Genomic DNA, 19,218 nt, shown 5'->3' with positions numbered 1-19,218 from the left:
GCTCCATAAAACCAATGGAACTGATTGTTAAACATGAGGAGCAACAAATCACCATCATAAAGGACGATATTTCTAAAATTTAGTCTTCCTTGAAGCCTTTTATACATACTGAGGAATTTACCACTATTCATGAGAAAATGTTCAAAAATCTGCATGATCTGGAAAATGCTATTTCCAAAACAACGAAAACTGAATTTGAGAGGGACATTAAAGATTATGAGACCAATGCAGTTTATACTTGGAAAAATAATAAACCACGCCCGTCCATTCTGAAAAATAGACGGCAGGACGATTATTATAATGACAGAGAGGGAAGGAAAGTCAGTTTTAGTCACCTGAACTCGTCAGCTGCATCGTCCATTTCCTATTTTTCTTCTGAGAATTTATCAGATGATTCTTCTACCTCCAATAAAGGACAATTTAATACACAAAAAAATATTTTAAAGGACACCATGTTTCAAAAAACGATGCAGACGTGCAGGGCATAAGCACAGAAGAGCGACGATATCCACAACGGTCTCGGAACCGCTACTAACTTGTCCAGTATGGAACCTGTCGAGTTTCAGTCTTTCTTCAACTCAGATCTCTCTGTTACCTAAAGGCTTGGGGTTTTCTCCAACTAAAAAATTTGATTTGTCGGTCTGTTTTTCCAATGTCTTTTGGATCTCATTTGGTGACCTGCTACTACAGTTGTTAATGTGATCAATAAATTTCACTTTTTATATTTTTGGCTACCGCTGGAGGATTTTCTTGTTTTTCTGATATTTGTCTCCACGTCCGAGACTGGGACGGCTCCGTGCGCTGCTTAACAGATGAAAACTGCTAATCAACGTTTGGTGAGCTGACTATTCCTTTACCTCATATTCCCCTCTGTTTTTGTATTTAAAGACACGTGACGTGACATTTTTTGATCGCTTTCTATTCCGATTTTTGGGAGGCAGAATAAACAAAAACCAACAATTAAAGAGTTGTTTTTTTTTTATTATTCCGTTCTGCATGTGGTAAAATTGATAAGGCAGGTTTATTCTTTGTGTCAGTACGTTTACAGCGATACTACATTTATACAGTTTTTTTATGTTTTGGTGCTATTACACAATAAAAATTATTTTATAAAAAAAAATTTCTTTGCATCGCTTTATTCTGAGAGCTATAACTTTTTTATTTTTCGGCTCATGCAGCTGTATGATCGTTTTTTATTCCACTTTTCGTTTGGCAGTATGATGATAAAGCATCTTTTTTTGCTTCGTTTTTAATTTTATTTTTTTTACAGTGTTCATTAAAGAGGTTAATTAGAGGGACGGTTTTATAGGTCAGGTCGTTCCAGACACGCGATACAAAATATGTGTACTTTTATTGTTTTTTTTTTCATAATAATATTTATTTATGGGTACAATATATTTTTTATTTTTTTCATTATTTTGTGATTTTTTAAAAAAAAATATTTTACAACTTTTTTTTTTACTTTTTTACCTTGTCCCACTATGGGACTTTCACTTTCTGCAGTCTGATCGCTGCTATAAGGCATAGCAGTGCAGGATCACTGCTGTGCCTTATAGCTGTCAGCCTTGCAGACACAATAGTTAGATCATGCACTGCGCATGATCTAACTACCTTGCTAGTGCCTCGTGACCCGAATGTCGTCATGATGACATCAGGTCCCCATGGCAATGATTGGGACCCTGCAATGACATTTGCGGGGTCACCGAACCAAGAGCAGAGGGGCTTCTGTCCCTCTGCTCTGTAGCTAAATGCTGCGATCGCAGTAATTGCAGCATCTAGGGGGTTAAAGTGCTGGGAGCGGTGCGGACACCGCTCCTGGGACTGAGTGTTTAGTGTCAGCTGTCAAAATCAGGGGTTAACGGAGTCTACTTTTTATTATCCCCCCAATGTATTAAGCCGGTGCCCATAAGGGTTTTTGTAATTACCTTCTGCTGTCCTTATTGCCTGTGAGCGGCGCTATCACTGGCCGCTCACCGGCATCACGTGACCCCTGTCTGCAGCTGACTCTGACATCCGCTGATGTCACGTCAAATTCCGGCTGCAGCCGGGGGTGACTTACTTGTGCATTCCACGGTGGTTGCTGGGCGGTAGGCGGGGTTACCCCGCGCGTCACACCCAGCATCCACCGCACGCATTCCTTCCCCTCATTCATTGGGAAAGTGCGCGGTGTATGCTGGGTGTGACACGCGGGGTAACCCCGCCCACAGCCCCGCATCCTCCGCGGGGACCGCGTCACTGATGTCACGCCTCACCTGACGTGATATCAGCGGGGGGTTATGTGATGCCTGTGAGCAGCCAACGGTTTATCAGAACAATGAACAATTAATGCATAGCAGGATTGCAATGTTCTCCAAAAAGAACATTGCTGTCCATCTGCAGTTTACTGAAGATCACTTGGACAACGTAGAAGGCTATGGGAACAATGTGTGTGGACGGATGAGCTTTTTAGGTTAAGTGACAAGCGTTATTTATCAAGAAAGAAAAATACTGCATTATAGCTAAAAACCTCATACTATTTGTGAAACACAGTGATGGTAGTATCATGGTTTGGGCCTGTTTTGATGCACCTGGGCCAGGTCAGATATCGATCATTGATTGAACAGTGAATTCTTCATTTTATGAACAAATTCTAAAGAAAAATGTCAGCATGTCTGTCTATGAGCTCAATCTCAAGAAAATGTGGGTCATGCAGCAAGACAACAACCCCAAAAACACTAGTTTTTCTAAAACAAAACAGTTAAGGAAGAATAAAGTATAAGTTTTGGAATGGCCAAGTCATAGTCCTGATAGTAATCCTACAGAAATATTGTGAAAGGACTTGAAGCGAGCAGTTCATGGGAGAAAACCATAAAACCCACCAACAGCTGTGAGTGAGCTGAAGCTGTTTTTAAAATTTCTCCAAGCAGAAGTGCAAGACTAATCAGCAATAGCTGGAAATATATAGATGCAATTATTGCTGCATGAGGTGTTCGCACTTGCAACAGATACTGAAAGCAACGGTTCATAGAATTTTGCAACTCACAAACGTGATATTGGATCATTTTCCTCAATAAAAAGTTATAAAGTCTAATATTTGTTACTCATTTATTAGATTTAGTTCTCTATATCTGCTTTTAGTATTTGTTTTAAAATAAACTATAGTTTTAGGTATAATTTATGCAAAAATATAGGAAATTCTGAAGGGTTCACCAACTTTCAAGCATCCCTTTACATCTGGGATTGGCTTGTAGGCAACCCTTATGCATCTATTCTACCTTAGCTACCTTAAAGAGTAACCTTTGTTTTAATTTCACAGATATGCAAAATTTGACTTTATGAAAATGTTTTCAAATCCAATAACTGATTCTTGTGTTTTCTTATGCCCTGATTTTAAAAAATACTGCTATTTTTAACCATCACGTATGTATTTTGGACAAAACGCACGTGAAATTGTGTACAAGAGAGATGAACAAGAAAAATCTTTATTGTAGCCAAAAATGTACACAATATTGTATATAAAAATTTATTGAACATTTATTCTGCAACTATATTGGAAATTAATTCTTGCACCTTTTCCTTTTCTCTTCACAGCTTCTCTTGATATCTTTTCTCTTATAGAAGGTGTGACGATACAGCTTATATTCAGCCAGACGATTAGATTTGTTAGGCCAAGAGACATAAACTATTTTGTTTCTGTTAACCAATGAATGTATATGTATTTCTGTGGTTGGTCACGAAGGTCATACTATTTGTATAAAACTGAATGTTGACTTCGCTTCGTTTGGAAAACAATGATGTTTGTTAATATGCTAATGACATATTGTTCTAAGCCAGCTACAGTTATATGAAAAAGTTTGGGCACCCCTATTAATCTTAAGCTTAATGTTTTATAAAAAATTTGTGTTTTTGCAACAGCTATTTCAGTTTGATATATGTAATAACTGTTGGACACAGTAATGTTTCTGCCTTGAAATGAGGTTTATTGTACTAACAGAAAATGTGCAATCTGCATTCAAACAAAATTTGACAGGTGCATAAGTATGGGCACCCTTATCATTTTCTTGTTTTAAATACTCCTACCTACTTTTTACTGACTTACTAAAGCACTTTTTTTGGTTTTGTAACCTCATTGAGCTTTGAACTTCATAGCCAGATGTATGCAATCATGAGAAAAGCTACTTAAAGTGGCCACTTGCAAGTTGTTCTCCTGTTTGAATCTCCTCTGAAGAGTGGCATCATGGGCTCCTCAAAACAACTGTCAAATGATCTGAAAACAAAGATTATTCAACATAGTTGTTCAGGGGAAGGATACAAAAAGCTGTCTCAGAGATTTAACCTGTCAGTTTCCACTGTGAGGAACATAGTAAGGAAATGGAAGAACACAGGGACAGTTCTTGTTAAGACCAGAAGTGGCAGGCCAAGAAAAACATCAGAAAGGCAGAGAAGAAGAATGGTGATATCAGTCAAGGACAATCCTCAGACCACCTCCAGAGAGCTGCAGCATCAACTTGCTGCAGATGGTGTCACTGTGCATCGGTCAACTATACAACGCACTTTGCACAAGGAGAAGCTGTATGGGAGAGTGATGCGAAAGAAGCCGTTTCTGCAAGCACGCCACAAACAGAGTCGGCTGAGGTATGCAAAAGCACATTTGGAGAAGCCAATTTCTTTTTGGAAGAAGGTCCTGTAGACTGATGAAACCAAGATTGAGTTGTTTGGTCATACAAAAAGGCGTTATGCATGGCGGCAAAAAACACAGCATTCCAAGAAAAACACTTGCTACCCGCAGTAAAATTTGGTGGAGGTTCCATCATGCTTTGGGGCTGTGTGGCCAATGCCGGCACCGGGAATCTTGTTAAAGTTGAAGGACGCATGGATCCCACTCAGTATCAGCAGATTCTTGACAATAATGTTCAAGAATCAGTGACAAAATTGAAGTTACGCAGGGGATGGATCTTTCAGCAAGACAATGATCCAAAACACCGCTCCAAATCTACTCAGGCATTCATGCAAAGGAACAATTACAATGTTCTGGAATGGCCATCCCAGACCCCAGACCTGAATATCATTGAACATCTGTGGGATCATTTGAAGAGGGCTGTCCATGCTCGGCGACCATCAAACTTAACTGAACTGGAATTGTTTTGTAAAGAGGAATGGTCAAAATACCTTCATCCAGGATCCAGGAAATCATTAAAAGCTACAGGAAGCGACTAGAGGCTGTTATTTTTGCAAAAGGAGGATCTACTAAATATTAATGTCACTTTTCTGGTGAGGTGCCCATACCTATGCACCTGTCAAATTTTGTTTGAATGCAGATTTCACATTTTCTGTTAGTACAATAAACCTCATTTCAAGGCAGAAACATTACTGTGTCCAACAGTTATTACATAAATCAAACTGAAATAGCTGTTGCAAAAACACCAATTTTTATAAAACATTAAGCTTAAGATTAATAGGGGTGCCCAAACTTTTTCATATAACTGTATATGTGGATGTAAAGAGCAGGATGGATACAAACTATGTAAATTGATTAAAAGTTCAAACAATGCGACCTGAGTACTGCCCTTTCCCCCCAACCTGTGACTGATGACCTTAGCCACATACAGTACAGACCAAAAGTTTGGACACACCTTCTCTTTTAAAGATTTTTCTGTATTTTCATGACTATGAAAATTGTACATTCACATTGAAGGCATCAAAACTATGAATTAACACATGTGGAATTATATACTTAACAAAAAAGTGTGAAACAACTGAAAATATGTCTTATATTCTAGGTTCTTCAAAGTAGCCACCTTTTGCTTTGATGACGGCTTTGCCCACTCTTGACATTCTCTTGATGAGCTTCAAGAGGTAGTCACCGGAAATGGTCTTCCAACAATCTTGAAGGAGTTCCCAGAGATGCTAAGCACTTGTTGGTCCTTTTGCCTTCACTCTGCGGTCCAGCTCACCCCAAACCATCTCGATTGAGTTCAGGTCTGGTGACTGTGGAGGCCAGGTCATCTGGCGTAGCACCCCATCACTCTCCTTCTTGGTCAAATAGCCCTTATACAGCCTGGAGGTGTGTTTGGGGTCATTGTCCTGTTGAAAAATAAATGATGGTCCAACTAAACGCAAACCGGATGGAATAGCATGCCGCTGCAAGATGCTGAGGTAGCCATGCTGGTTCAGTATGCCTTCAATTTTGAATAAATCCCCAACAGTGTCACCAGCAAAGCACCCACACACCATCACACCTCCTCCTCCATGCTTCACGGTGGGAACCAGGCATGTAGAGTCCATCCGTTCACCTTTTCTGCGTCGCACAAAGACACGGTGGTTGGAACCAAAGATTTCAAATTTGGACTCATCAGACCAAAGCACAGATATCCAATGGTCTAATGTCCATTCCTTGTGTTCTTTAGCCCAAGCAAGTCTCTTCTGCTTGTTGCCTGTCCTTAGCAGTGGTTTCCTAGCAGCTATTTTACCATGAAGGCCTGCTGTACAAAGTCTCCTCTTAACAGTTGTTGTAGAGATGTGTCTGCTGCTAGAACTCTGTGTGGCATTGACCTGGTCTCTAATATGATCTGCTGTTAACCTGCGATTTCTGAGGATGGTGACTGGGATAAACTTATCCTCAGAAGCAGAGGTGACTTTCCTGGGGCGGTCCTCATGTGAGTCAGTTTCTTTGTAGCGCTTGATGGTTTTTGCAACTGCACTTGGGGACACTTTCAAAGTTTGCCCAATTTTTTGGACTGACTGACCTTCATTTCATAGAGTAATGATGGCCACTCGTTTTTCTTTACTTAGCTGCTTTTTTCTTGCCATAATACAAATTCTAACAGTCTGTTCAGTAGGACCATCAGCTGTGTATCCACCTGACTTCTGCACAACACAACTGATGGTCCCAACCCCATTTATAAGGCAAGAAATCCCACTTATTAAACCTGACGGGGCACACCTGTGAAGTGAAAACCATTTCCGGTGACTACCTCTTGAAGCTCATCAAGAGAATGCCAAGAGTGTGCAAAGCAGTCATCAAAGCAAAGGGTGGCTACTTTGATGAACCTAGAATATAAGACATATGGAATGATGAAGTCACCTGGCCCCATGGATATGTTGTTTGGGGTTGCCAGGTAGGACCCTCCAATCACCTGGAACCCATGGAGACATTCGGAGAACCTAGATTGGGACCAGTCGGTCATCTGGTCTCATGGAAACTCTCGGAGAGGCCAGGGTGGGATCCTCGGGTCTCCAAGCTTTGTACCTCGATGGACTGCTAGCTTTCTAATCTTGCCACTACCTTTTCTTTGTGGGAGCCCATCAGAAGCGGGTGACCACTGGTTGAGGTAGTTGGCCCTGGAAGTCCCAAAGTCACAGTTGTTCTATCCCAGGCGGACCAGCGGAAGGGTGAGACTGTGTAATGTTGTACCATCTTGGGTATTTGCTGGGGCTGTTTTATCTGTTTATTGCCTGTTTTGTGGTTCAATAAAGTATTGCTATGCTGTTTTACCCTCACCCTGTGTTGTCTGGGTAGTATTATGCCCCTGGAAAACCCCGTGTCTTCACATTTTGGTGGCAACAGTGGGATACTACTCAGCCCAGCAGATCTGGGGGAGCTGCAAGGGGACTGGTGTTAGCACACACCATCCAAAAGCCTCCACAACCAGGGAGGCATATAGACAGACCCAGCAGTCCATAGGTTAATGCTACCATGTCCAACCCCACCAGCTTGGCCTTGGGAGGAGGACGGAGAGGATATACAGCAGAAACAAGAAACAGCAACTACAGGAGCTGTGCCAGCTTCAAAAGATTGAATACCAGGCCACCGACACTCATCATATTTAATTCAGTAACCAGAGGATGCTGAGGACGGCATGTATGGACGCAATGGATACCAGTCTGTTTTCATCAATTACGTTTTTAGTTTATTCACAAGAAAGACATGGAATATGCTCTGAGGAAACTGGATGATGCAAAGTTTTGTTTTCATGAAGGTAAGATTTGTTACATTCGTGTCTGTGCTTAAAGACATGCTGATGGACTATCCCCAATAAGTGGAGAAAGATGATTGGGATCCTATCATGTCTGGCTGATTAAGATTGGGGGAGCAATGTGACGATACAGTTTATAATCTTAATCAGCCAGACTATTAGATTTGCCAGGCCAAGAAACATATACTATTGTGTTTCTGTTGACTCATGAATGTATGTCTATTTCTGTGGCTGATCAAAAAGGTCATACTATTTGTATAAAACTGAATGTTGACTTCACTTCATTAGGAAACAATGATGTTTGCTAATATACTAATGACATATTGTACTAAGCCAGCTAGATGTGGATTTAAAGAGCCGGATAAATACAAACTATGTAAATTGATTAAATGCTCAAACAATGAGACAAGAGTGCTGACCTTTCTCCTCAACCTGTAACTGATGACCTTAGCCACATATGTAAATATAAAAAGGGTGTTTCTATCCTGCAGCAAGCAGAATAAAGGAGAATTAGAAATCCTTTACAAGGAGAATGAGAGACATCCTTCAGGACAGTAGATGGATAGCATGGCAGCTCCATCCAAAGAGACACAGATTTAGATTCTACATGATTCCGGCCTAAGGGTATATGGCCCTGACTGGAAAGATATGGATCTGCTACATTGACCATCAGAGAGCCCATGGATATATTTGGGGAGACCAGGTTGGGACAATGAAGTCACCTAGCCCCATGGATATGTTGTTTGGGGTTGCCAGGTATGACCCTCCAGTCGCCTGAAACCCATGGAGACATTCAGAGAAGCCAGATTGGGACAAGCCGGTCATCTGGTCCCATGGAAACTCTCAGAGAGGCCAGGGGGGATCCTCGGGTCTCCTGGCCTTGTACTTCGATGGACTGCTAGTTTCCTAAGCTTGCCGCTACCTTCTCTCTGTGGGGGTGGGAGGCCACTGATTGAGGTAGTTGGCCCTGGAAGTCCCAAAGTCGCAGTTGTTCTATCCCAGGCGGGCCAGCGGAAGGGTGAAACTGTGTAATGTTGTACCATCTTGGGTATTTGCTGGGACTGTTCTATCTGTTTATTGCCCGTTTTGTGGTTCAATAAAGTATTGATACTCTGTTTTACCCTCACCCTGTGTTGTCTGAGTAGTATTACGCCCATGGAAGACCCCGTGTCTTCACTGAAGGCCTGCAGATCTTCTCTGTGAAGATCATTTTCACGTTCCATCTACGTTTCTATTGTCGTTTCATCTCCTTGATATCCTGATGAAATCTTTATCCTTGCTCTTTGTTAACAGCACCATGGTTTTCAGGAAATTAGTCCAAATGGGAATGTAAATGGGACCCTTGTTGTTATCTAGAAATTTCTTCACAACTTCTTTAAAAGAATCCCAAGCCCTTTTCCCAACAGCTTTCATTTTTTCTCTGAACATGTCGTCTTTTATGAGTTTCCGAATATCTGAACCCACAAAAATGTCTTTTTTCAGTTTTGCTTCAGACAGTCCCTGAAACTTGGTACACAGGGACTTAAAAGTCTCTCCTTCTTTAGGTAGAGCTTTCACAAACTGCTTCATCAGTCCAAGCTTACTGTGGAGTGGTGGCAGGAGAACTTTAGTGGGATCAACTAAACTTTCCACAACTATGCTCCAGGTTGCAAAGATGTTATCGTTGGCCAACTTTTGTGGCCCTAGGGATGAGTCCTATCCCAGCTGTCCCCTTCACACAAAAAGTATGTACTTTGTGTATCCTCCTTGCAGCCCAAGGAAAAAGGGGAAACTTTCAGATCACCACATATAAACCATACTTAATCCTTGTAGTTAAGTTTCTTGAAAATAAAGTCTAAATTCTCATAGCTTTCTTCAAGTGCACAGAATGACCAACAGGAACTGAAGAATACTTGCTGCCATTGTGCTGTACTACTGCTGTACAGCTTTCAGATTTTTTTGGGATTAATTTGGGATTAATCTCCATTAGCTCACATTGTACTCAATGTTAAATTTTTCCATCAGCACAGGAACATCACTGCATTACACTAGAGCACCATCTTGAAAAAAGTATGGAAGAATTCCTTTTCTCTGCTTGTGTGCGCTGAAAAACAGTTACTAAGTACATAAAGTATATTTTCTCTGTACACCAGAGCATTTCAGAGAATAATATGGCTACTGGGAACCATGCAGTAAGGCTCTGATTCATGCTGCTTGTGGTTTGAGCAGCATGAATCAGGTGACAGGTATCCTATAACTTGTTAAGCAATTTGCGGTTTAGTACTTCTTCTTTGGGATCAGGCAGCCTAGCCTTCAGTCCATATGTGCATTAATAATGCCTTGGATGACCACGTGCATTTTATTTTTTTTACTCACTTACATAGTGCCATTAATTCCACAGCGCCTCACAGACATTATCCTCCCTGTCCCCATTGGGACTCACAATCTAGATTCTCTATCAGTATGTCTTTGGAGTGTGGGAACCGGAGTACCCAGAGGAAATTCACCCAAACACGGGGAGAACATAGAAACTCCATGCAGCTGTTGTCCTCAGTGGGATTTGACCTCAGGACCCCAGTGCTGCAAAACAACAGTGCGAACCACCAAGCCACCGTGCTGCCGTAATTTACCTGTTATTCTTTATTGGTCTATTTTTACTAAGCATTAACCATTACATATAAGGAGTACCAACCTGTTTTGAAGATGTTCTGATACAGTTATCAAGTTATTACAGTTTGGTCCCTATCAAGGATGCTCAGATCCCTGTGCTTGCACATTTTCAGAATTTCCGCGCTCCCAATATACAGAGCCGCAACAGGTGACCTGGCATCTCTTCCCTGCTTCCAGAACATCAAATTAAAGAAATGTCCACTTGCTGCTAAATGTACCTGAATCTATAACAGGTGCTATTATCACAATATATTCATGCTATTCTCTTCACCTGTCAGTAGTTATGGCTGTTATGACTGATTGATAAATATTTCACCTTCAATGATGTCTAAACGTTCGTTTTGAAAATAGAAATAAACAATGTAATACATAAAATAGTCAGCCATTGCTGACAAGAGAGAGCCAGTGATCGGCCGCTGCAGATGGGAGAGGGGGATGAGAACGCACCTGACCACACTGACACTATATGTGCTCTCGGCTCCTGCAGCGTCAGAGTTTGCAGGGCTGAGAATTCAGGCAGCGCTTTAAATCGGGAGCTATGAATCAACATATGGGGAGATGTGGAGGATGGTAATTGAGGGGACGGAATAGTACAGTGAGCTGTTGGCCACTTGGAGGGGGCACCAAGGACCCTTCATTAGCATATCCAATAAAACAGGGTTTTTATGTAAAATGAATTAAGTAAAACCTACATTATAGGTATGTTTTATATAGGGGCTAAGTGCCCTGTATGAATGTATAAATGGTTTAACTTGAGCTTTTTGGTTGACAGACTCCCTTTAAGAGGGAATTGTACACATGCAGCATGGTGTAACAAATTGTTATTCTTCCTGAGATAATAATGAAATGATTTCTGAAAAATTATCTCTACAAAATAGTATGTATCAGTCTACCATGAGATTTAATGGTGCGGATGAAAACTGTACAACTTTAGGATTATTATTTAATATAGCTACTGATATGGAAAATTAAAAGTCAAAAAATCATTTAAAAATATGTTTAACTTAAAAACTTGATTTAAACAATATCAAATTTTCTGATGACATGTGTAATTTAGAAATGTATTTCCACACATTTTTTTGCCTTGATATAAAATGCAATACATGCCAAAGAAAATATAGCACTATGAAAAAATTCTTGTAAAGTTTAATCATTTATATTTTGCAATGTGTCTCAGGTCGCTTTTTAAAATATTAAATACAAGCTTTTTTTGACTTGGAATAAGTGAAGCCACAGAACGTCATTGATTTTTTTAGGTTATAGTCCAAGTACTTGGTAACAACAATCTCCCTACTTACTCAATGCATAGTACAGGCTGGCAGAAGTGTAATGTGAAGCTTCTGATCTCCAAGACAAAACATGGAAGAGGTGCCCTAATTTACAATGTGCCTTTTAAAATGTAGGTGTTTACTGCGGCAGTGAGAACTTTAGACATCTTCAGACACTAAGGCTCAGGTGAGAGGGCTAACTCTGCACCCCCTATAACTACCCTCTGCCAGCTGCTATAAATGGTACCTGCGTAAGGGTCGCACTGGCCAAGGTGTAGACCCTAGGCATCAGTGAGATGGATTCCCTTGGTATGTGTGTTATGCTTTGACACTAGTATCCCTCACTCAGGTCACATACAGTAATGTATATGGTATATGGTATCAAAACCCATGGTTCATGCCATACACAAGGAAAATCGCAGTCCACTTTGTTAAAACAGAACATTCTTTACTGTTGAAACTGGCATAACATAAATACAGTAGGTAGCAGATACAAAGCCTATTATTCACATCTTCATCTGTTTTACACAGAGGCACAGACAGACTAGTTATGAGTTGCAGCATAAAGTTTGCAAAGTACTTGACAATTACACAGCATAAACAGCTTGAACTCTCCATCTCCATGTTATCATCTTTCTGTCTCTCTATAGCCCATTTCTACAGTAATGCCCGTGCTCCAACCTGGTCAGCTTAGTTTTGTTGTTATGCTTTCACGACCTACTTACACGTTGCCTCTTCAGTCACATTGCTTACTAGCTGCCTTGGGTTCACAACTCACAGCTCTAGTTCTAGCTTCAGGCTGTACTCATTACAGCTGACTCCCTCTTGTCAGGTTTACTTCTCAGTATCAAGGATATTTTGGCCATGTCTGGATAGTTCTACCACTTCTTCTCCAGCACAGTTACAGCTTGCTACCTCAGCAATCATCTTATTACACACACCACAGTAATGTGACCCATGACCTTCTTTTCTCAGAACAACTCACTCACAAACTACTGACTCACTCTAACCAGAAAGTAACCCTCTTCTTACTCCCAAATAGTCTTCCCATTTGCAGAGCTGACTAACTGTTAATGCATCATCATTTTTTTTATTGCAGTGCTGGAGTGGAGTTTTTAATCTACGTTCCCTGCACTTAGTTTCATACTCACCAGCTGCCTTCTTCATCTGTTCTCACCTCTGCTCCTGATGGGCCCCAGCAGTATGTGACCTGCCAGACTGCTCCAGTGTTTGCTGGAGCCATCTAGAATTCAGAACTCAAGGTAAATCTATGAGAGTCAGAACAAGGCCAGAACGAGGCTCACATAGACTTACATTAAGAGCTTGAAACTGTTACCTCTGATTCATGGTCAGTTATAAGTTACAGTCACAAGATGTGGCGCTGGGAATAGCTGAAGACAGCGGTTGGTAAGTATAATGCTAGGGTCAGGGAACTTACATTAGTGGTGCCACTGTAGGACTGAAATGAAAAAAAAAGCAGCTGGAGTGGTGCTTTAACTCTTTGGTGTTCAGCATCTACACTATACCTTCTCTTTCCCAACACAAGTGAATTAATCTTACTTACTTAAAGCATTATATCATAAGTAATTACATGAAACATCTAATATAAATTGCAGCAGTATTACAGTCATTATCCTATATTCACCATTACATTATGCATTAGAATCATTATCATATCTTCAGGGGTGTTTCTCCCTGTGCCATACTCTTACACCTGTATTCTTTTGATGTTGCCTTGTAAATAGGTGCCCTAATAAGATGCTGTTTATGATCTAGAATTACACAGCATTTATTAAAAATAATGGGCAACTATATAATGCATGTTCATACTGGATTCTCCAGTGTAAGACTGGCTCATTACCGTTGCATTTTATTTTGGCCACTAAAGGGACCTTATGTCAATTAGAGGTATTGGGGACATTAGAAATTCTATTAGAAAGTGGTTTGTTTTTTTTAGAACCATGCAATTATTTTTATTACACGTGTCATAACCCTTAACACTAAAGCCCGACACACGAAAAAGTTGACCAAACGTGCCACTTTTTGCATGAAAAGAAATGTATGGCAGGCATGTTGGCTTTAGACATTCCTGATCCTTTTGATAGCAACTTTGTCCCCTCGCTCCTTTGCATGCATGTTTGGCCAAACCGAGCGTACATGTGTACGGAGGGTTTGAACAACTACTATCTAATGTATATAGGCACATTTAGAAATTCAGTGATCTAAGCTCTCCCATTTACTATACAGAATACTTAATTTTGAAACAAATAAACCATTATCTAAATTACACAGATTTTTAACACTTTGACATTTGAAGTGCATAAAAAACGTTGTTTTTAGCATTTAGCTCGAGTTTCAGGGTATCTGTAAGTTCCTATAGGTGTCACACACTGATGGCTATGAGCCAATGCTAGCTTGTGTGTGCTGCACACCTGCTTTAACCATTCTCTGGGAAAAACACGCCCTAAAACAGATCAACAGAACTACATAGAGTAATTGATTTCCTTATTAAACATTTTAAGATTAGGGCTCCCCCTGCTGTCAGAAGTAGACCTAACAGGTAGATACTTTAGGACGTTTAACAAATTCACAACCTGATAGATGTAACTGATGCATATTATACACCGGACAACATATCTAGAATTAGTTATCAGCATTAGGACTGAATTTCTGCATTTGACTTCTATTACAGAGAGATATGAGTAGTTAGTTATAAATAGATACTAGCATGTACATTTTCTTTTTTTTTTTTAGCATGAACCCACTTTCATTTGACACATTGAAGAGAGGATAGGAAATATGCTCCAACTGTAATATATAATTTTACAATGTCAACTGTCCAACTAACCACTGACGAAAAAAGAAAGTTGGGACTTTTTGATATCTGAACAATGGCATAAATTGGTTAGTAAATTTCCTCCAATATACTAGTGCCTAATCTTTTCGCCACTGCTAATGTGAGTAAAGCCCCTAATACACAACACATTACTGTTGGCTGAAGGATGGCTGACCAACCGTTCTGGGGGCAGATATCTTTCCCGACTCCTCCATCTACAGGAACGCTCACTCTGCTGAGTATTCTGGAAAAGAAAAATATAGCAAGAATAATAGAGATCTGGTCTGTGAGTGCTCCTCTGTGAGAGAGCTGCTGCCAAACTCTGTTGGAGGCAGCTTTTCTTGCCAAGAACTAAAGGATCGGCCATCAGAAATCGGATATGCTGGATCCTTATCTTCCCAGACATGAGAGTGTCGGGAGACCCACATTAGTCTATTGTATCAGCCTGTCGATAATGGCAGGCTCAGTTGATCTTAGTCTAACATGTATGGGGTTCTTAAGACTTTTTGCATCTCCTATTCACATTAAGGCACAGTAACTACACAAAATGCCACACTAGGAATTGAGTACAATGGACTGGTGTTCTTTGAATAGGTGATATCACCGCCAATTAGACATTTATGGCATTTCCAATTGTTATTAACCCAATGTCCATATAAGACATACGTCAGTATAAATCAAAGATCCTTAAAGTTGTTTTTCCCATGAACAAAGTTAGTTTTAATCAATAGATCTTGGAGTAATAATAAGTTCCACACTTGGATGCGTTTAAATAAAATGTCCCTGTGCTGAGATAATCTTATAAATGTGCCCCTGCTGTGTACTGTGTAATGGCTGTGTCTCACCGTGTACAGAACATGGTCTGATCATACCACAGCTCCTGGGCAGGGTAGGAAGCAAAAGAGTATAAAGATATTACAGCATGGGATCGAACCTGATTCTTTTTGTGAGGTAAAACATTTCCCTGCCTGTTTTTAATCAAAATTTTACCTCACAAAAAGAATCAGCTGTGATCCCCGGCTCTAATGTCTGTATACTCCTTTGCTTCCTCCCCTGTCCAGGAGATGTGATATGATCAGACCATGTTCCTGCACGGTCAGACACAGCTATTACACAGTACACAGCAGGGGCACATTTATAAGATAATCTGTCATGGGTGTATCAGAGGTGACAGACAGTCGCCCTGCAGTTGGGTGCAGGAGATCTCTATGTTTGGCATTACAGACATCTTCTTTGATGAGAGGCTGTCTCTAGGACCTAGTGGCTACCTCCCTCTGGTAATTAGCTCCCCGCCTGGGTGTATATATAACTGGTGTGTCTGAGAGGGAGGTGCCAGCTATATTCTTTTCTACTTGTGAAGGCTTAGCAAGAGCAGTACTTCGTCCTCTCTGGAGCTTGAGGCCGAGTTCGCATTTGTTTGGAGTTGTCTTAAGCTGTTTGTCTACCCTTATTGTCTATAGAATTTAGTTGAGATTGACTAGTGCTCATCTCCTCTAGCCTTAGCCATACGCCAGGGAATGACAGGGCGAGGCAAACGTGCGGCGATTGCTGAAGAGGCAATATAGGGACGTAGTTGAGACAGGGTGACACTAGACAAGACTAGGAGGTCTCCACTTCCCCCTTTCCCTAGTCTGGGCTCCCTTTCCCTCTTCCCTCTGTGTTGCACTAAGTCTTTCCCACACCTGGCGTGACATTATCTCAGCACAGGAACATTTTATTTGAATACATTCAATTGTGGAATTTCTTATTATTCCAAGATCTATTGATAAAAATGAACTTTTGTTCATGGGACAACCCCTTTAACTATTTGTACTATGTTTGTCTCATTCCACTATGTCTCTGCCAAAATCACAGTGTTTGAAATCTAATGAATATGGTCACCTTAAGCTATTATCTATTCAGTCAAAGACTCGGAAAAGAGAATAACACTTTTAAAAAAAATTAAGGAAAAAAGATAACATTTTAATTACAAATCAGAACTCGATGAACAAAAGATTGAAGTTAAATATCTTTGCTCATAGAAATATGTAGTTTGTTGAGAACAAAATGACTTATCAATAGTCAATGAAAACAAAATTCAACCACTTGAAGGCTGGATTCCATATTACTCCAAAAATTAAAATTAAAAAAAAATAAAATCACAAGTGGATTAAATGTGCATCAATCTAATTATGGCAACTCATTAGTGTGTATGGCCCCAATGTACCTGATTGCACCCCCGACAACAACTGGGAAGATTACTGATGATGTCCTGAGAGATCTCCAGACATGGATCGGCCATCAGGGAGATCCTGGACAATCTGAGGTACTAATTGGCTGCAACAGATGCACTGACACATAGTGTCCCCAAGATTTGAGATTCAGGTCTAAGCAACAAGAGGGCTTGTCAATAGCATCAATACCTTTTTCATCCAGGAACTGCCTGCCCACTTTGGTCACATGAGGCCTTGAATTGTCCCTCACCAGGTGAAACTCACCAGCTGGTCCACTGCAATAGCTCTAGATCTGACAGTGGCTCTGAGGAACATCATCCCGCTACCAAACAGCAGTCAGGGTACCATTATTACAAAGAAGTTTTTGCAACCCTTCAAGGATATTCCTCCTCAAGATCATCATGACTGACTGGCAAGCCAGTCATACTGGATAATGTTGCAAGGCGCATAACATTCACCACAGAATCTCTAGAATGTTTCCCATCTGATATACAGTATGTGCTCATTGTTAACCTGTTCTCATCTTTGAGGAGAACAGGGCGCCAATGGTGAATTTATCAATTCTGGTGTTTTTTGGCAAATGCCAATAAAGCTGGAGATCATTTTGTAAGACTCTAGCAGTGTTTCTCCTGGCACAAAGGAGTTTATACTGGTGCTGCTGCGTTGATGCTCTTTTATGGTCCTGTCTGGCTCTCCTCATGTAAGAGCCATATCATGTTATCTGTTCCATATTATTAAGAAGGAAACCTTCTTGTGATAGCATATAGGCATGTACTATCCTGAAGGAGCTGGACTATCTGTGTAGCTGAATAGGCAGCAGGTACCACCTCATGCTACCAGTAGTGAGAAGGACGCTAGCAAAAAACTTGATCAAGTAATCGTCTGTGGCCATCACCTGCAAAACCACTCCCATTTTGGGACTTGTCTTGCTGCTCCTCTCCAGTTCATCTGTTGTCACTTTCATTCACACCAAAGCAGGTAAAATTGGTTCTCAATTTCCTATGCTTGCTAAATGGACAGATTGATAAACCAGAATCTTAACTGACTTTGGTTTATACTGTGATGTGTAAGTGTTCCCTTAGTGTTTTTAAACAGTGTACCTTTAAATAAACATTACATTATTCAGATGGACACTTTTCTGAGGATAGGATATGTCTGTGATAGCATAGGTGTGCATGCTGTATTACAATTAGTATTGCTATCTTTGTGATACACAGATGGGGGGTCACCTGTCAAACGTGGCTTCTGAGCCCTAGATGTGGCCTTACCTTTTAGCTTACATGGGTCCAGGGTAGACCACTCTGAAGGTCTATGCCAGCTCAAGAAGCATTGTCTTCTTCATGTGGAAGTCACAGGACCGCTGCAGTACTCTGGTAACTAGAAGAGTGCATCTTCAGATTTCAGATGGTCCTCCGATGACGTGCTATTCTAGTCACCAGACCAGCGCAGCCTGTGACCTCAGACTTCTAAATGGAGCAGACATTATTTCTGGAGCTGGCACAGACTTCCAGAGCAGCCTGTGCTGGATCCACGGGTAACTGGAAGGTAGGTATACCTTTGTTTGCTATTTTCCAACAATCAATGCCTAATTTTTTTTACAGTCAGCCAAACTCATTAAAGCCTCTCCAATTGGAGGTCCCTGTCTTCCTGCATAGAAAGTTAACAAATGATGGGGTTTCCTTTCTGGCTTGTTTTCAAATGTCAATGTATAATTCATTTCCAATAAAGTATAAAACTTCACAAGAAACAAGGCATTGCTATTCATAGGTGCAATCAGTAAGCAAGTCTTCCTCTGTAATAAATAGTCTGGCTTTTTTCAAATCTCTCCAATGTTACTTTGCCAGCAGTCATCTTGTAGCAATCTAAATTATGTACATTAATCTCCCCATTGAAGTCTGTGGAATTAATCTAATCCAGTAAAATTATCTGTCTAGACTCAGATGTTAATAACCTTTGTTGGCAATATTAAGCGTTAATGTGTTACTAACTTCCACCAAACAAATGTTCAATTGTATTATGAGATTTATAATCACTCACAGTTAGGCAATGCTGTCCGGGAAGAATGACATTTACGAGGTGCCTTGAGCCAGTCACGTTGCCATATAGACAGCCATCAATAGATAAAGATATATATGTTTCACACCTAATGTAAGTATAATTAGCCAGGTCATTATCAGTTTATTGGTTTAATGTAAGGTACCAACCTAACCTGATCTACTGTATGTCATCATTTTACTTAAAAGTGACATTGACTTTATGTTGTTTGTTTTTAGTTTACTTCAATGCAAAATACACAA

Source organism: Phyllobates terribilis, unplaced genomic scaffold, assembly GCF_046119375.1.
Source record: "Phyllobates terribilis strain yellow unplaced genomic scaffold, ASM4611937v1 Scaffold_11__3_contigs__length_659146591, whole genome shotgun sequence".
In the NCBI taxonomy this organism is placed as follows: Eukaryota; Metazoa; Chordata; class Amphibia; order Anura; family Dendrobatidae; genus Phyllobates; species Phyllobates terribilis.
Note: the sequence above shows the minus strand (reverse complement) of the source record.